Below are 21,377 nucleotides of genomic sequence, written 5' to 3'. Positions count from 1 at the left end.
AGGCTCATCTGCTGGTTAATAAGTAGGAGACAGTACATCATCACGCACAGCTCTTTGCAATAGCAGGTATCATTGCCAGCTTCTGTGTAATTATTGCTTTCTGTTTCGGCGGAGATAATTTATTGTAATTACAGTTTGATGCCTTGAATGAAACATTCACCCACTCTCTGGCAGCCATTGCACTGTGGATACAATGCGCTCTCTCTCGCTCTCTCTCTCTCTCTCGTTCTTTCCCTCTCTGTTAATATTCATGATGCGGATCTCCCTGGCCAGTCCCACGCTTGGCTGAGGTAGTTATTGTGTTTACGATGTCATATGGCTACTCCTGAATTGTAATTAATGGTATAATTAAGAAGGCCCTGCGTCTCCTCCAATTCATTACTAAGCTAAACTCCATCCTCCTGGGCTCCGGCCAAAATCTGTGAAGTCGCTGAATGTGTTTGGAGCTGATCTCATGGTGGGGACCTGTACAGGTGACAGTAGAATTTACTTGGCAGTCAGCAGGGTGCTTTTCATTCAATCTGCTCTTGGCGTCTCTCCCTGGCTGTCCCACAACTGCTCCGCGAACCTCCAAAACTCTTCCTGTGGCAATAAACAATCTGCTTTTAAACCTTCAGGCGCCAAAAAAAACAAGGATGAAGTAAACGGAAGGAAGGGGAAAGGAAAAAAAATATTCCAGGAGAGTTTGCATTTCATTATCTCTCTCTCTCTCTCTCTCTCTCTGTCGCTTTTCCTTGTTCTGTCTTTTTGCTGATCGCATGTATGACACATTTATTTGAAGTCTGACGGGGAAAAAAAAATGCAAGCGAGAGAATGCAAGAGAAACAGCCCTCATCTTCAGCTGGCTCTTTTTGAATCTGTAGCTCAGGCCTGGCTGTCAGCACGGCATGAGATTTTCCCCCTGCTTCGTTTATTCTTTCTGGCTCCAGAAATGAGGCAGAAGCCACGGGAGATGCTCTTTTCCTCCCCAGAGGTCCAATTACTCTGGGCTTTAATCCACTGGTGTGGCTGAGGCATAAGCGGCTGAGAAAGTAGTCTCCCCCACAAACAGTGCTTAAAATGAATTAAAGATCACAGTGCAACCTTTGTCTAGAAAGAACTATTAAATATGCTTATCAGAAGGACAGTCAGTAGTAGTAGTAATAATGATAATCTTTATTTATATTGTACATTTTGAGTGCAATATAAAGCCAAAATTTCAAAATCTCAAAGTGCATTGCATTAAATATATATATATATATATATATATATATATATATATATATATATATATATATATATATATATATATATATATATATTAAATTGACAAATAAGCAAACAATAAACAATATGCATTGAGTAAGGCCCTTAGCCCTCTCTGCTGTACCATGGCTGATCCAGCACTCTGACCCCACCTTTCTAACAAGCTAGGATATGTGAAGAAAAGAAATTCATGGTGTATGTGACAAAATAAATGCACCTGCTTCTTCTTCTGTAGTTCTGATGTTTGCACATGATCCACTCCATAATCCATCCATCGTCTACCGCTTACTCCTTCTTCAGGGTCACGGGGAACCTGGAGACTATCCCAGGGAGCATCGGGCACAAGGCGGGGTACACACTGGACAGGGTGCCAGTCCATCGCAGGGCACAATCACACACACTCACACACCCATTCATACACTACGGACACTTTGGACACGCCAATCAGCCTACCATGCATGTCTTTGGACTGGGGGAGGAAACCGGAGTACCCGGAGGAAACCCCTGCAGCACAGGGAGAACATGCAAACTCCGCACACACAGGGAAGTGGCAGGAATCGAACCCCCAACCCTGCAGGTGTGAGGCGAACGTGATAACCACTTTTTTTATTCGCTACAAAATCCAGATCTTGGTGGCTGAGGCACATCTTGTGAACTACCCAATAACCCAATGTCAATAACTGCCCTGTCCTCTTCTCACCCCCAAAGCATGGGGCAGCGTGATTCCTGCATCACTGGGCCTCTTTGAGCACTTGTTGCAGTTCCCAATTTTTGACCATATGATGGAATAATTACATTATGGAGCTAAATGTGGTAACATCTAGAAAATTAGGAAATCTATGGAATATCAGCATATATCTGTAAAATAGCAGAATTTTTATAAAAAAAAACAAAAAACAAAAAAAACGTTGGTCACTCAAAAGAGGTACATAGTGCAAATTTCATATGTTACCATACTATTTAATTTTATTTATTAACTTATTTATTTTTTAAATATTTAAGTTTTCGAACACCAGAAATCCACTTTTGTATATTGGATATCCTGTGTTCTGAATCCAATCACTAAAAAAAGAAAATAAAAGGGGGACTGATTAATTGTTCTTTATATTGTGGAACCCTACAAGACGTAGGGTGCGTAGGGTTTTCCATTTATAGAGGTCTCCAAGTAGAACCCAAATTAGAAAGGCAAGAACACCTTAAATATTCAAAGAACAATCGAGAAACCATTATCTTAAGATTGTACAGTATGTAGATTTGCTTTTGCCACTGAATCTCTGACAGTGTTTTACTGGTCCTCCACTAAAAAAAGGTTCCTTAAAGCATCACTGTAGAATTCTTTCACAAAGAAACCTTCTATTGAACCTTGAGGAACCAGTTAAAGATGAGTAACATGTTTTTAAGAGTGGTTGGTGCGCTGCGTTTTAATTAGAACAGATTGCTGAGTGATGTTGGATTGAAGATGGTGGATTACTATGTGGAAGCTAAAGGAAAAAAATCTCAAATATTTATAAATATCCGTTAAATATGTAAGAGGACAAACAAAGAAACAAACAGAACAATCCTCAAATCTCATGTTTCTGAAAAAACATGATATTGTCTATTTGTGATTATCTTTGCTTAAGAAATAATCAACACAGATTTCACCTCGAACGGTTTAGATATACACTCGATACACACTTAATTTCTACGCCATTGTCCAAAAGACTATTAATGAAAAATTTCCAATGCTAATCTGAAGAAATCTGATATTTGTGTGGTTCCAAGTGGCTGATAAAAATGTACTGATGGGGGGGGGGGGGGGGGGGGGGGGCACTAATGCAGCTCTGAGACTTCTGACTGTCTCTGCATGAATAAATACATAAATAAAAAGAAAAAAAAAAAACAATAAAAGCCATAAACAATAAGAGTAGTCCCTCAGTACCTTGTGTAAGCATCTCACACAATGAGCCACTAACGAACCTCTAAATTTGAAGAATATGGATGATCTATTATGAGGCTCTCAAAACTCAAGGCCCTTTTCAAAGGCTTCACATTGGTAGAAAATGGGTTTTGATCAAGAGAGAGAGAGAGAGAGAGAGAGAGAGAGAGAGAGAGAGAGAGAGAGAGAGAAAATAAGGCTAATTCTAATATTCTACTGTTCCTTCCAGAAGGGCATAATGAAGATAGTGGACATCAGGAGGCAGAGGGTCGTGCCATCTCCTGATGTTATGGTCTAGGGCGTTTCACAGATGCTGTATGGGGTTAAAGGTCACGCTCATCTGCCCTGCCAGTTTGGTGAAGTGGAGCGACTTTACTGCGTAGTATCTATTGACCTTGCCACATGACACACCGGGGTTCAGCATGCTGATGTCCTTCTCCTTCATTAAATGCATTTATTCAAGTCATTATGCGCAGGAAGTGACCGAAAGTGACCAGGTTTTGCTCATACATATTAGAAAGCAGTGATAGCTCGATAGTAATATTAAATGGGAGGGATAAAAAACATTCTACTACCTATCAGTGGCTGTTACATATACATACAGGAACACACTCACTGAAATAAAAATAAAAAAATGCGTATTTTTTTGTAGCAAAATGCTGTGCCATTATGTTGTATGATCAAACATTATAATTCTCTTACTTGATCAAACTGAACATCTCGGACATACACAGCCACCTTAGTGTATAATTTGCCTTAATTATGGAGAAATTTAGCCCGTCAACCTTTCAAATGCGGAATCTTTATGGAAATGTTATAATTTCATAAGCAATTGGTGCCATTATTATCATTTCTGGCTGTTGATAAGTACACGCCAAAGACATGATAAACAAACCTTTTATAAAGCAAGCATTGGGCAGCATGCTTTCTGCCCCAGTGGGCCGCTTGTTGCAGTTCCTGTTTTGACCACTAGAGGTATCTAGAAAGGTGAGTAAACATCTGCTTATATCTGTCAAATAGCAAAAAAATTTGCTATAACAGGTTTGGGGGCTGGAATCCCGCCACTGCTCTGTGTGCTGTTCCTCCGGGTACTCTGGTTTCATCCCCCAGTCCAAATATATGCATGTTCAGCTGATTTATATTTCCAAACTGTCCATACTGTGTGAACGTGTGTGCAATTGTGCCCTGTGATGGGTTAACACCCCGTCCAGGATGTCCACTGCCTTGTGCCCTGAGTTCCCTGGGATAAGCTCCAGGCTCCCCGTGACCCTGTGTAGAATAAGCAGTATGGAAAATGGATGGATGGATGGATGAATGGTCATTATCATTTCAACTGATTTTAATATGTGTAGAGTTGTGAATGAAGACATAAGCATAGCATAGCTATTATTATACCAAGGACTTGTTTTTTTATGTCCGGATTGTGGTGGTTGACAACGTAAACAAAATGCAGTCAAATTCTTTAATCACTCGTCTGCCGTTAGAGGACCTTCGTCATAATATCTGACATGGAGAACACGTTATCGCACAGTCTGTTATAGAATTTAGCCACTCTGTGTATTTTTCTTCATGTCAGTTGATGGTAATACTCTTGGTTCCAAAGTGCAAAGTCAAAGATAATCCGGTTGACGCCGTTTGATTAGACATTGTTCGACTTGTTACACCCAGGTAAAAGAGCAACCTTTTGGGCATATGGAGATTTGCAATGAAAATTTATATTCAGAGGGCATGTAACAAAATACCTGACCTTTAGTGTGGAAACAAACTGTCTATACAAATTGTCTCACTCTCCCAAGGATTAGGTAGAAAAAGGCTCAAGGCTTTGGAAATCAATGAGTGTTTGTTTTTATTAATGAGAGGTGAGTCAGGATTTTGTACCATGAACATGATTTATGTAATCGAGTCTGTCTCGCTTATTATTTTTTTTTCATCCCAATAAACGTTGTATTTCTTTTTTCTTCCCATGATCACATCCCGCCTTGTCTGTGTCAGGAAAATGGACTGCTAATGTCATTACTTTTGTATCAAATCAATCTGAATGTTTTAACACGCAGGCTGTAGCAAAGAAGCTGTTGCTTCAAACGATCCTGTCATCTCATTCACATCCGCCGTCCATTCCCATCTCTCCTCTTATGAATCTCGCAGACATGTTCAACCCATTAGCATGCTCTAAAAGCTGGATGTGTGCTCTGCCGCATCCTGCTGTTCAAAGAAAGGCTCTCTTCAAACCATCAAGTCGATGTTGTAGGAGTTCAGCCATGAAGGTCAGTGTATGTGAGAGCAATGGCTTTTTTTCCTACAAATACAGATATGAATAGAAGGTGCAAGATTTGTCTTTTTTGTTTGTTTGTTTGTTTGTTTGTATTCATAATCCTTTCATAAGTGCCTGGTCTAATTAGGCAACTACTTTGGGAAATTGGTTGATGTAGATAAGGTTGAGGAACTGTTAGAGCCAGACTTACCCTTCCAGTTAAGACCACGCCCACTTCAGGTTCAACCCTCATGTTGTCCTGAAATTTACTAACACCTTTTATCCTTGGGGTCACCCCAGCAATTTAAACGTCCAGAACGCCCACGCCGTGTACATAGAAAAATATGCAAATCACCCTAAAATCTCACTGATTGACCTAAATTGGAAAGAAGCATCTTTTTGTTCTATTTTAATGGCTTTTTATTCATTCTAAGAACAGATTTTTGTTACTTATAACATTTGGAAAGAAGAACCATTTCTGTTATCAAGCATTCCAAAGGCTTGTTGTTGCTTCTCCTCTTGACCTGTACACTCCTGCCAAAATAAGGGCGGGTCACATCTAAGTCTTTCCAATTGTCCCCATACACATGCCTCCCTTCTAAGATTGTCATCTCGAATATCTGATCGATTGATGGTGTTTCGAAGGGCTCGTATTCTGATTGTATGTCTTGGACGTAGCTGAAAGTGTATCTGGTGGGGTCTGGAACCATTTTGATGACATTAGCAGCACTAAGTCTGCCATGTCGACCAAGTGGGGAGAGTGACCATTGCAATGCTACAGCTATGGTTATGTTCAGTTAGGGCCCTAATGCAAAGGGAAGTTATTTTGAAGATCAGTTGTATATTCTAGTGACCTCAGTATCATCCAAAACAACCAAAACAAATGTGAGTCAAATTTTTATATTTCTTATATATGCTTTATACAGCTAAAACAACCTGCGGTCAAATTGACTCCAAGGAACACTGATGATACAAAATGTATACACGACTTTGAAAACATATCATCATGTTAATTTTACATTCACCCAGTCATCCCCATGATATTAGGAAAAGTCGCTTTTGCATCAAGAAGCAAAAGACGTTAAACATTGAATTTGCCGCCAAGATAATAGGAGGGTTCAATCAGAATACGTACACTTATATGGTTATTTGGAACACTAAAAGCAGAATCAGATGCAGTTCTGGACTGCACGAGTATACACATTACAACTACACACCACAGCCTACTTCCTCTACAAGAGTATTACAGTGCTCATGTTTAGAAATATCCTCTTTCCCCATGGGGTGCTGGATAGAACTGAACTGTTGCTTGTTCTCTCCTTCTATCTTCCCATTTCCGACAGCAGCTTGAAGAGTCCACAGGAATTCTCTCTGGTCTAATAATCACAGTAATAATGCGAGCATTCCTCCACAACAGGCACAAATACAAAATCATAAACCTCTTCATTAATTTGAAATGAACCTGGCAAGAATAGTGCTTCCATTTCTCTCTCTCTCTCTCTCTCTCTCTCTCTCTCTCTCTCTCTCTCTCTCTCTCGGTGCTCTTATGTGTTATTTTCCATCACAATTTTTGCCCTCAGCTCTGAAGAGAGGAACTGCATTAAGCACCAGGCTTCTGAATTATTCACAATGAAATGGCTTTTATGCTTGTAGGTATAACATGTTATTCTTCCCCGAAGTCATTAGCCTCGTCTCCAAAATGGCTAGAGCTGCTGCTGGAAAAGGCCAACGGACATTACTTCCAGTCGAAAGGCGTCTTGTGAGTCCATCTCGGGGGGGAACCCACAATCATTGCGTGCTAACCCACCGACATTGTTCTACATACGTACGCAGTTTTTAAATAGACAGAACACTCAATCAGCCCATGCAGTACTAATATGCTTATTGAGAACCTGCAGTCTGAATACTTTTATTTGGTACACTATATGGCCAAAAGTGCGTTGACAGCTTCCACTCTTCTGGGGAATGCTTTCGACTAGATTTTGCAATGTGGCTGTTGAGATTTGTCCATTCAGCCACAAGCACACAAGAGCTTGGACAGTGATGTCCAGCGAGAAAGCCTAGCATGAATTTGGCGTTCCAGTTCATCTCAAACGTGTTCGGTGGGGTTGAGGTCAGGGCTCTGTGCAGGACACTCGAGTTCTTCTACTCCAACCTGTTTTCATGGAGCTCACTTTGTGTTCGGGGCACTGTCATGCTGGGAGAGGTTTGAGCCTCTTCGTTCTAGTGACATAGACATTGACAAAGACTCCACATGACTCCACATACCGAAGTGTCCTTGGGCGAGACACTGAACCCGGAGTTGCTCCCGATGGCAAGTTATTGCCTTGCATGGCAGCTCTGCTACCATTGGTGTGTGAGTGTGTGTGTGAATGGATGAATGAGAAACAGTGTAAAGCGCTTTGGAACCGCTAGGGTTAAAAACGCTATATAAATGCAGACTGTTTCACATAGAAGTTGTGTCCATTTGGGTTTCCACCAGGTTCTTTGGTTTCCTCCACTTTCCTAAAAACCTGCTGGTAGATTGATTGTTTAAGATAAATTGGCCCTAGGTGTGAATGTGTGTGTATAGTACCTTGCACTGGAGTGGTGTCCTATCCAGAGGGTGTATTCCTGTGATCCAGTAACCCTGACTGGGATAAAGTGCTTACTGAAGATGAATGAAGGAATGAATGCATATTATGAGAGGAACCAAGACACCTGCTGGTGTCTTTTCCATGACTACATTGCTAGAAAATTGGCTTTGAAGTGGCATTGATCCTATCTGATAGAGGAACGAGGATATGAATCCATTCTGACAGGATAAAGTTTTCTCTCTCTCTCTCTCACTTATTTACTTTCTCCCTACACTCTTTTCTACTCTATAATACAGACGTTCAGGATTTCATGTCATGCAGGCTTGCTGTGTACTGTATGTGCAGTCTCATTATGCAAGTATATGCTTGCAAACAGAAAACAGCAAACAAACATGCTGAGTAACTCTTGTATCGCTTGAATGTACTACTTTGTCCGTTCACTCCGATTTTCTCTTTTCAACTCAACACACGATTTCCCTCCATCTTTCTGCTACACAGAAGGACGTGGTGGTTTATTGGTAAAACGATCCATATATAAAATTTGTCAGACGGTTACTCCGGACAATAATACCACAGGCTCTCCAATATACAAACCAGGGGTTTGAAAGAAGGGCATCTAATGCCTTTGGAAATCTGTAGAAATCAATGATCAATTGTTTTATTCATGAGATAAAACTGAGTGTTGTGTATGTGTGGATATGTGGTACTTATACCTTTATAATAGTGTTCCATTTTTTGAATCCATTCTGTCCTGATAACAAGAGAAAAATCCATAGAAATTCTAATGATTGTGGGTGGGGCTGTCAGATTTCATGGAAACAAGGTCATGAGAAAAACTCGGACCAGATGCCTTCCAGCAGCTTATTGGGTACAAGATGCTTTAATTTACCCCATGATGCTTTAATTTAGAAGATCCCATTTTACCCATCATGAGATGTTTCTTGTGTGACACCTTGGTAACGAAAAGCCTTTTTATAGACCATCAATTTACTAACCCAGCTGATATCAATTTTCACAGATAGGGGGTATAATTACTTTCTACCTACTTATGGATTTCAGCTGGTTCCTTGCCTTACCTTGCCTTGGAGAACTGTTTTTTCTTAGCATGTTCAATATTTTTTTCCTGTGTCATTCCACTTTATTCCACACAACTGTATTTATGGACTTTAATGTTGTGAGTCCTTTATCTTTACAGATTTCTTGAGTTAATACTGAGGTCTGGTAAAAAAAAAAAAAAAAATTCACGTGAATAGCCTCATTGGAAATATCTTTACTGAAAAAAATGTCGACGTGTTCAATACGTATTTCGTAGGAGGTGGTATTCCTTGGGGAGTGGCCTAAGGCAATGATAAAGGATTCGTAAAGTTTTACGAAGACAGTAGAGAGAGTTTAATGCATGAATAACTGAGAAGATCTTGAGAAACATCTATTTTCGTGATCTTTTGCTAATACCACTGAGTATCCTGACAAGTTCAGACATGACACTATTGGAAGGAGATTTGGTGAGTCATCTCTGTTTGCATCCACCTTTTACAAGCACTGGAGAGGAATTAAATCCTGCACCGCAACAGAGAGTGAAACAGCTCATCAATGACCGAACAAATGCCGTTAAAACGCATCCTTCTCCACACACATGCTCTACAAGCTCGTGTCATCTTTATCGATCCGGCTGCTGTGTCCTGATTTACGATGCCCATCTAATTGTGCAGAGGATTTTATAGTGCTTGCCGGAGAAGGCATCTATTACAGGCTGCTTTGGTGTGCAGACACGTGGAAACCGAGACCTGTCTACAAAGCCTAGAGCCAAAATGGTGTTTGTCATCAAAATTAGCCATGCATTGATCAAGTACAAAACCTCAGCGTTATCATGTAAGTTTGAGATTTCGAATTGTTTTTTAAATGCCTTTGTGACTAGCAATAAAGATGGCACCATGTGACATCAGCGTGACATACTTCTTACCTTCTTACAGTCCAGTACAGTACCAACCAACAAATTAGCACCAGAATTCCAAAACATCACACATGTTTCAGTATTTTAATGTGTTCCAGGGTAGTAAAGTGTTCCTTTATGGTTCCTATTTTACACAAGAAAAGTACTTGTGTTACGTAATTCCACTGATGTGTTCATTTCAATAAAAAAAGGACAAAGTTTGAATGTGTAAATTTCCATAAAATTAAGACGGATAGCTTACACTTGTATTACTGATTCAATTAACACATAAGGTTTCTCTCATTATGTCCCTATGTAGGATTGTACTGCATACATGATTAATCAGCAGATCTGTGGAGGTCATCTGAGAACCGGAGAACCAATTAAGGAGATCAGGACAGATATATACGTGATGAATTAGTCCTGTTTTAGTGTCTTCTGTATTTATGAGTTCAAATCACAGCCTGAGAGACAAGAATTCGTGAGGTATGAGCTGAAAGTTGGGGATATTTTAAAAATGGGTCAAAATCCTACAAGAAGCCAGAATCCCAGATATGAATTAGCACCAGCAATGCTGCTTTATCTTCTAAAGTGCTGACTCAAAGCCTCATGTCAAGCTATTCGGTTAATTTTCATTGATGAATGACAAAAAAAAAAAAAAAAAAAAAAAAAAACATATTCTGATCAATCACTTAACACCCCTGTGCTGTCAGTAATTACTTTCAGCTTATTCGGATATTTAGCCATAACCAACAGGAGGACATTGCATTTTGGCATAAACAATGAAATAGCGTCTTTTGTAAATTGTTTTGGATTGAATATGAAGTGTGCTGGCACAAATAATAGGGGGCCGTATCTTTCGTCGATGTGAATCACATATAACACAGCTCTAATCGGCCCGGCTCCCGCATATCAATCAAATTCACTGCCAGATGCAGCCTGTTGGTCTTGAATGTTTTTTAAATGGGTAAAGCAGTATGGGATCCTGATACAAATGATGCCCTTCAGCTCTTTGTGTGAATGCTAGATATGAACAGAAATCAGATTGTATTATGTCTCCCTCTCTCCTCTCCAGGAGGCAAGACTCGGTGTTAAAGGAAAACACTCACACAGTCAAGTAGACCTATGATCGACTGTTCAGTCAACTAAACAAATGTTACAGAACAAAGACATGACATTTTGCAGTGCGGTTTTCAAAATGGAACTGTCCCTGGGGGGGGTTGTGTGTTTAAAATGGCATCCTGTATAGTACAACAGTGTATAATGAATACTATTATATAGTGAGTACATACTATGTATTCCTTTTAGTATGCACTATATAATAAAGTGTGCAGCAGTTATCATTTAGTACATTACCTGTTTAACAAATTCAGTAGGGGATCATTGATGATTCTAACAGTTTTTACTGTTATTTTTTAATAATAATAATAATAATAATAATAATAATAATAATAATAATAATAATAATAATAATAATAATAGCATTTGTTTGATATAACATTTGTATATAGGAATAACTTAGGTCATCCTATTGTAGGAAAATAATCAACAACAACTTGATATAATGAAGCGGACAAACACAAATTTTTTTTTAATTCTATTCCAGTAACAATAATGTGTGTGTGGAGTTTGCATGTTCTCCCCGTGCTGCGGGGGTTTCGTCCGGGTACTCCGGTTTCCTCCCCCAGTCCAAAGACATGCATGGTAGGCTGATTGGCGTGTCTAAAGTGTCCGTAGTGTATGAATGGGTGTGGAATGGGCGATGGATTGGCACCCTGTCCAGGGTGTACCCCGCCTTGTGCCCGATGCTCCCTGGGATAGGCTCCAGGTTCCCCGTAACCCTGAAAAGGATAAGCGGTATAGAAGATGGATGGATGGATGGATGGATGGACAACAATAATGTGTTATGTGTCTTATTCCAGAGCAATTTGCCAAAACTAATACATTTTAGTTATTACAAAACAACACATCATAATTTTTTAATCATTTTCAGCAATTACAATTACACACTTTTTTTTTCCATGTGCAGCATCTGCCATACATTCCCTGTGTGAGCTGTTACAGTACCTACAACACTTCGATGAAAACCTACCACAGCATGGTGTTTATACTGTTGCATTTGCTAAATTGCATTTTGGGATGGAATATACCATAAAGTGAGTAGTGCATCATTCATGTATCTTTTGGAGTACGGAAATATTAATGTAGTTTACTTGTTACTTATTGGCAGATTTGAATATAAGTAGTATGCGGAGTATACCACTCTTAAGTGGTCATTTTCCCACTTTAACTAATGCAGTGTGGAGGACTCTCATCTCCTGGAACTTAAGAGTGTAGCTTCAAGTTTGAATTTTAAGTAAAATTAATTTACAAGTTCACAGAGTCAGTGTGAGTGCTCTTGACAAACCAAGCTCTACATCACGTACCCCTAAGCGTCTTTAAGAGTGAAAAAGTGTTTATTTACTAGTAACCGCTTGAAATATAATTAAAACTATGGCATTAGATGAGGTGAAAAGTATTTGAACAAGTTCACAACAAGCCAAGGAATTATAAGGAATTAAAGTTACAAGCACGTAATTGGAATTCAAAGAGCTTGATCTGATATCATCAGCAAAAACATTACCACAAATGAAAAGCTCAAGATCCCCTCCCACTGTTCTGTAAAGGTGGTGATATTATGATTAAAAGTATAAATAATTGAGGATGGAGTAGGAGCTGGACTGGGAGATAGACTAGGGGATAGACTATGGGATGAACTGGAGGATATATGGCAGGTTGGGCTAGGAGCAGGACTGGGGGATAGACTATGTCATGGAATAGTGGATAGAATAGAGGAATATGGATTACGAGCCATATCGGTGGGATAGTCTAGGTGGTGGACTAGTGATTGACTGAGGGATGGATTAAGGTATGGACTGGAGGGTGGATGGAAGGTTGGGCTAGGAGTTGGACTGGGGATATACTAGTAGCCTGACTGGGGGATTAACTAGAGAATGGGCTAGGAGCTGGACTGGGAGATAGACTAGGGGGTGGACTTGGGAGGTAGACAAGGGGTGGACTCAAAGCTGAACTTAGGAGATAGTCTATGGTATGGACTAGGACACTGGTCATTAACCCTCCTCCTTGAGATCTACCTTCCTGCAGGTTTAATCTCCAACCAAATTATAACACACCTGTTTTAATTGCCTTCTTAAGGCAATGATTAGATTATGGTTGGAGATAAAGTTTTCAGGAAAGTAGATCTCTAGGAACGGGGTTGGTGACCACTGGACTAGGAGATGGACTGGAGGATAGGCTAGTGGATGGACTGGGGATAGACTAGGTGATGGACTAAGAGATGGACTGGGGATAGACTAGGGGATGGACTGGGAGATGGACTGGAGGATAGAATAGGATATTGGACTTGGGGATAGACTGGGGGATGGACTAGGAGATGGAATAGGAGATGGACTGGAGGATAGGCTAGAGGATGGACTAGAAGATGGACTGGGGGATAGTCTAGGGGATGGAATAGGAGATGGACTGGGAGATAGACTGACGGATGGACTGGAAGATGAACTGGGGGATAGATTAGGGGATGGACTGGGAGATGGACTGGAGGAAAGAATAGGATATTGGACTTCGGGATAGACTGGGGGATGGACTGGGGGATAGACTAGAGTATGGTCTATCATAGGGACTGCTGGGTGGACCAGAGATCAACTAGTAGATGTACTACAGGACAGACGGATGGATGGATGGATGTTCTAGTGGGTGAACCATGCATGTCATGCTACACTTCCAGCTTCTTGGAAATAGAATGGATATAGACATGTTTACACCATAGGTTATTTTTTTCAACTGTTTTCTCTAAAATTTGTTCGTAAAAGAAATGAGTTTTCACTAAAGTTCTGGTATGACAGTGCTTTCAGTGTTTAACAGTGCACTATTTAAAAGACCCAAATGTGACTGTTTTCCTTCAAATGCTAAACTGAATAGTGTGTAGAAAAAGTGAAGGGGAGAAATAACATTTTGCCTTTAAAATGAGTTTGTCACATCTTATGTGTCAACTGCACATTATGTCTCTGAGAGGAGCTGTCTGAATGACACCAAGTTAGCAAGAGAAGAGAAAAAGACAGAATGATTTTCCCCTCTGACTCAGAGCACATCAAGAGTGAAGGAGCTTTTGAAATGACGGTGTTAGGAGGCCGAGGAGCTCCCTGCATGCAGAAGATATCCAATCCCATCTGGGGAATTTTACTATTTGCAGAAACTGAATTCCTGCTGTCTTATAGTCAGTGACACACTGCATGTCCCAAATGCTAGAATTCTTGATAGTCATTATCTACAAGGGTTCATTCTGTATCATCTCAGTGGCCAAGGGAGTGTGAGAATGGGTTTTACCCAGAATGCACTTTGAGTGTCTGCTAATGCTAAGAAATAGCAGCTAGCTGGTTTACAAATTAGTTGAAAACATACAAAGTTGTATGTATGTACAAATAATGTTTTAATAAAGTGGACTGTTACAACAGCACTGCTGAATTCTCGATTCTGATTGGTCAGAATGTGTTGACTCATTTTCTAACACAACACTAATGCTAATTCAAATAACAAGTTTATATTAATGTGCTGATTCGTTTCTATAGTAACAGCTTACACAAGGACTTGTATGTCAGATGCGTCACATGATCTAATAATCATTTTTTAAAAATGTGCTTTTTAACAAAAATGTCTAATCATTGATATGGTGAAGTTTTTTTTTTATGGAAGGAGTCTCCAGTGTCAGTGCTTTGTAGCAGTCCATATATTTTGCATAAAAAATATTTGGTTAGTCATCAAAATGTGATGTCATTGGTTGTCCATCCATCCATTTTCTGTACTGCTTATCCTACATAAGGTCACAGGGAGCCTATCTCAGGGGACTTGTGGCACAAGGAGGGGGATATCCTGGACGGAGTGCCAACCCATCGCAGGGCACAATCACACACACAAACACCGGATAATTTAGAGGCGCTAATCTGTCCACAATGCATGTCTTTCCCCTGAAGCAAAGGAAGAACATGCGAACTCCGGACACGCAGGGCAGGGGCAGAGGCAGGAATCGAACCCCCAACCCCAGAGATGTTTAGAAAACGTGCTACCCACTAAGTCACTGTGCTTTGCTTATCCGACATTGCTTATTTTAACTTAAATAACAATCTAATCTGCTAGCTTGAATTATGTCGAGGGAGTGTGATCCATTGATCTAGTATTAACGTGATCCAATCATGTTATCCAATCTTGCAAGAAGACACCATTAGGATGTTGGTGCTGACTGGAAGAGATGGCGAGTATTAAATTAACATGATCAAATCATTTGTGGCACTGTAGTGCAGTGGGAAGCGTTGCAGCTCCAGAGTTCAGTGTCAGGTTTGAGTAGTTGGAGATGGCTGCAAGTGCCAAAAAACATTTATGTAGGGGCGGTGGGGGCTGGATGGTTAAGGCTCTGGGTTACTGAAGGTCTACCTTCTACGGAAGGTCTTGGGTTCAAGCCCCAGTGCTGCCGAGCTGCCACTGTTGGGCCCCTGAGCAAGGCCGTTAACCCTCTCTGCTCCAGGAGGCGCTCTATCATGGCTGACCTCAACTTCCTAGCATGCTGGGGTATGCGACGAAAAGAATTTCTCTGTGCTGTAATGAATGTGTGACCAATAAAGACTCATTATCATTAACTACAGTGAAAGATGGAAGACATGGATGAAATGACTAAGAAATAAGAATGGGAAATAACGAGCCTAGACAACATTGCGGTGACTAAAGATCGACAAGTATTTAATTTGTACAGAACTGATATACTTTTCAGTGTATAAGTCTAAGTTTTTTTTTGTTTTTGTTTTTTTTTTAACACTGTTTATTTATCTTTCCATTGTAGGCTTGGTCTTGCGCTTGGATTTGGAATCCACTCGGTACAGTATGTTACAAAAACTGGCTGCAAAAACTTAATCGATCTTCTTGTGGTAGCCCGACTAAATCCAATGACTCAGACCTCCATTTTTCAGAAGCTTGACCAATAGAGCAACAGAAAATATGGCTGTTGCTTTGGATCATTGCATTTTGTTGGACTTTTTTGAAATGAAGCCAAAGAAAGGCTATGATGATTACAAAGATCTCCCAAAACTCTAACAATAAACATAAACTATTCATTCCTATGAATTTGTCAGTTTGATCAAAAATGGTCTGCACTTATATAGCACTTGTGTTTTTTTTTTTTGTTTGTTTTTTTTAACCTTAGCAGTTTTACAGTGCACTGTTTCTCATTCACACGCACACTCACACACCAGTGGCTGCAGACCTGCCGTGCAAGGCGCTAGCTTGCCATTGAGAGCAACTTGGGGTTCAGTGTCTTGCCCAAGGACACTTCAGCATGTGGAGTCATGTGGGGCAGTAATTGAACCACCGATCCTACAATTAGGGGACACCTGCATTACCACCTGAGCCACAGCTGCCCCCAAAATAACAATAAAATAAGTGACTCACTCTCAGGCTAAATTCTAAACTGATTAACTGTGTTATTCATGAGGGTTGGCTGCCCTTATAGACGGTGTAGTCATAATTGGACATTTTTGTGTCTAGTCAATAAACCGTTCAATAAATTGCACCCAGAGCTTTGGAAATTGAACACAATAATAATAATAATAATAATAATAATAATAATAATAATAATAATAATAATAAGATTGATTAGGCTGCTGATTGAGTGTAGCACTGTGGGAAAACTGTTTTCTCAAAGGATCCATTAAAAGTGGCTCTAAAATGACTGGCCTGTGATTAACAGAAAGGCAGAGTTTGCAAGGTCGCTTGGGAAGATACACTAGACATATACAATACAGGACCATGATGGAGGAACTACAGCTATAACTAATTTACAAAGTCATGTTGACAGAAAAGTCACCCAGAATAGCACGTGATCACATGAGTCACATATGAAACGTACATGTGGTTTGATGATTCCTATATTTTCACTTTTTTTTTTTTTTTAACGGATGAGTAATTTATATTCAAATGTGATTCCTTTACACAGCTTTATTTTCACGTGATTTGCTTCAAGCTTCATTTATTTTCAAATTGAATTTTTTTGCAAACTGTATTTGTTATATTAATTTTTACACAATTTATTTATTTTCAAACGTGATTTTATATGAATTTTCACGTGATTTTTTTTTAATTGCATCTGTCTCCGCCTGTCTGTTGTGACAGAAAGTGACAGATTATTTCGCCTACAACATGGATGCAGCAGGAAAGCAGAGTAGGAGTCATGCCAGAATAACCATGCCAGCACTGAATTGTCTTTTTTTTTTTTTTTTCCCAGTGGATGTCTCTGATTCCCCTGGAACCATTTGATGGCTTTGAGGTATTTCCAGAATGTTCTCTCCTGGATCCTAATCCCAAAGAAAAGCAGTGTCTGCGGTTCATGCTGTCCCAGCTCACTGGCCCAACCTGCTGGTGGATGGAGCTCCTGATTGCCACGAAATCCAGAACCCTAAGTTCTGTAGCCCAGTTCGTTAAACTTCTAGTCGAAGTGTTTTGGGCATCCAGAGTTTAAACCCGACCTGGACATTTTTTGGGTAAGGCCAGCCTGATGGATGAACCTTCGAGGCCATTCACAACATCACGAGGTGGTCTCCCCTGCCGAAGGTCAACGTGGCGACCTCAACTCCAGAGCTCCAGCCAGCGACCCAAGAGGCAGGTTCTCCTGCAGAGCCTGAGACCCACAAGGTGGTCTCCCGCACTGGCGATCAATAAGGCGACGTCTTGCACCAAGTTCCTGTCCGAGGCCGACGAGACAGCCTCCCAAGCCCTGTTTTTTGTACGTTGGTTACCCTGCAATATCCTGATCTCCTGACCCTTCGCCTGCCTTGACTTTGAATCTGCCTTACATATCGAATTTGTTTGCTGGACTGTATACATTAGAAATACTTAAACCGCAATTGCATCCTCTCCGTTGTGACAGAATGCGACAATCATACATCTTCACATGGAATTTCGCATTTAATCACATTATGCAATCACATGAAAAACATGAAGTAATATATAAGAAAAAAACATCAGCGTAATAACTATCTACTGAAAAAATCACAGAGATCTCATTCTGTCAGTGAGATAACTATACATTCACTTCCCCAGACTTTACAGAATGTCTAATAATGCGCCATAACGTCAGAACAACCGTCTTTTCTTTTCTTTTCTTTTCTAATAAATGCATGTTATCAGACCCAACTTTGGGAAAGCTGCAATTATTTTCATGCTAATTAATAAGTTGTCAACCTCTGCTAAGGTTTTGTCACTCTAAACTTTCATAAGCTTAGCTGTCCTTTCACAACCTGTAATTAGAATCATTTGTATTCTGTAAAACTATACAGAAAGGTTGTACTCTGCAATGTAACAATGTTTATTATGATGCTGACTAGCTGGATCTTCGTGGGAAAATATTGATTGGTTTCCATTAGTTTCATAGTTTCATAATCTAGTTTAATAACTAAGAAAGTTCTCTTGATAGAGTTAGGCTTTTTAATGTTGATTATTTATGGTGGACCTAAATCTTGGTAGCAACACTAAAAGTATGTTCTACAAATGTCAGATGATTATCTGCTCACTACCTGCAGGCTCAACTTAAATTGTGTAGAAACTGGCTAGAAAATGTTGTTTTACCAAAGGCTGAACATGTAGAAAGCAAACTTCAAACTCTGCAAGAAAGAACTCAACATCCTGACCAATACCTACTTTTGACTGTCAGTTTAAAATGATCCCAAACTTGTTTTGAAGACCATATTTTTAAAAAATATATATATTAAGCCAAATAATTTGCTGTCTTTGGTGGTTCTATCAAAATGGAAAAACCCACACAGGAGCATCTACATGTTTATTCACATGAGATTTGCAGATTGGAACGTCTTACCTCAAGTTTCATAAAAGAATACGGCAAAACCACAACAGCTACCAACAGCTACAGTTTTCCCATTTTGACCAGTTTGTATACTAAAATTAATTCCTCAACAATGAAAAAAAAAATCATCAATTAATAGAAAGGATATATTTGAGCACTTTCGCCTCACACCGCCAGGGTCGGGGGTTTGATTCCCACCACTGTCCTGAGTGTGTGGCGTTTGCATGTTCTCCCCGTGCTGCGGGGGTTTCCTCCGGGTACTCCGGTTTCCTCCCCAGTTCAAAGACATGCACGGTAGGCTGATTGGCGTGTCTAAAGTGTCTGTAGTGTATGAATGGGTGTGTGAGTGTGTATGTGATTGTGCCCTGCGATGGATTGGCACCTTGTCCAGGGTGTACCCCGCCTTGTGCCCCATGCTCCCTGGGATAGTCTCCAGGTTTCCCCATGACCCTGAAAAGGATAAAGCGGTATAGAAGCTGGATGGATGGATATATTTTAGAACATTTAGCATGACCCATAAAACAGGACCTAAATCTATAGATTTTCATATAAGTTCAATAAAACCTGCATGCGTATTGAGCTTTAAAGCTGATCTTATTATCTCCCTTGAAAGTACGGGACATCCCCCAGTTCTGTTTGCTTTAAAAGCAGTTAATAGTTAATCAATATTGCAATATTATTAGCAGGTGTATACAATGTACACAACACCTACTAAATATGGCTAGGAGATCAGAGATAGAGCTGTGGTCTAAATTGTACAAGGGATTTATCCAACAGAAGAAGCCTGGACTTTATCTTTGTACAGAAACTGGAAATGTAAGCTCCAGAGATCTCACACTGTTAGTGAACTACAAATTACACCCATTCCAGGACTTTCCAATTTGTGCAATGATGTCAGAATATGACTTCCCGTTTTCTACTAATGTGCTGTAAAGATTGTCACTGTGACTTGACCTTCAACATCCTGCATTTATTGTTATGTAAATTTACAAACTTTACCGGGCTAACTTCTTCTGCATAAGATATCGATGTGTAATACACTGTGTGGCTTCACGTGCTGCCCACGTGTCGCGTCTCAACACGCGTTCTTATGCGATCTTGCGTCCTTGCGAACTCCTACATCATCATCATCCACCGCCAAGGTTCAACGTTCAATTCCGATGCTCAAAAACACAAGTACCGCGGACGCATGAAATCACCCGTACGTGTTCTTAATATCGAGGATGCATCGGATGTAGACCTGAACGCACCGAACCCTCTCGAGGTCCCAGAAGTCACGGCGGCTAAAACAATAACGGATGACCGTAACCTGACCCGTAACTAAGTTTTAACGTTGTTTTTTTAAATTAAAATAATCTAAATATGCATCTAAAAAGAATGGTTTTGATATATGATTTGGATTGAGATACATATGAGGTTGTTGAAAAAGTCGAATTTATACCTCAGAAGTATTTTAATGAAACTATGCTAGCTTCCATCCTGAGGTAACGGTCACTTTACAAAGTTGGATACGGAAGCAAGTGCAGATCTTCAAACAGTTTAATAAATAAACAAACAAACAACAAAACAAAGACACTAAGACAACTCGGCAAAATACTGTGGCTAAGACTAAACAAACTATCAAACAAAACATGGTACAGGGACACAGGTCAAGATAGACAATACGTAAGACGAGGAAGCGGTACAAACAGTGGCTATATATAGGAGTGCTCGTTAAACAGGAACGTGATACAGGTGCAGGTGCTCATGTGACAATGATGTAGTATGGTGCAGTGGCTGCTGGGAAATCCAGATGAAGTCCAGAGTTACCTCCTTGATATATGACAGTAACAGTAAACTCATGAGCTTAAAGACAAACAAAGAATTTGATTAAAAATAAATCCTTTTAAATAAATATAAAGATTAATATGCACGTCGTTCAGGGTGGCGTTTTCCGTTTTTCAAAACCCTCTAGCTTTCCTATTTGGCTCGGAAAACATTGCTGTAATTAATCTAATCGATGCTAAATATCTCAAAATAGCCTTTTTTCCCCATGGGAAAGCTGCGGTCCTGCAAACACTAATGTGAGGAGCTGGGGATTTTACTTCCTGTGTCTTGTAATTTGAATGAAACTGTATGTAATTAAATTGTCATCGCTTTTTAGCTTTCGGCCACAAAAAAATAAATAAATAAATAAAAAATTGACTAAGCGACAGAGATTTTCAATGCAAAATCATGTTTCTTTCAGTGTGTTCTTGTACTCACATTGATCTCTGCTTTCTAGCAATTATTAGCTCATATTTCTTACAAGTGACAAAGAATTATGTGATCTATTGATTCATTTTTCCCCCCCGTCCATGTGGGTGGGGTTAACGTCTTGATAGCACACAGGTATGTTTCATAAAGGTTTGTACACACACACACACACACGGAAAATGCTTTGATTAATGCTTGCGACAACCTTGGCACATTTACGAGCTTGGGGATTCCCAGTGCATCATGGGTGATTCATCACAGCACATTGATCATTTCCTAATCACAAAGCACAAAGAATTCAGCCTCGGACAAATGGCAGATGC

Source organism: Ictalurus punctatus, chromosome 22 (genome assembly GCF_001660625.3).
Source record: "Ictalurus punctatus breed USDA103 chromosome 22, Coco_2.0, whole genome shotgun sequence".
Lineage (NCBI taxonomy): Eukaryota > Metazoa > Chordata > Actinopteri > Siluriformes > Ictaluridae > Ictalurus > Ictalurus punctatus.
Note: the sequence above shows the minus strand (reverse complement) of the source record.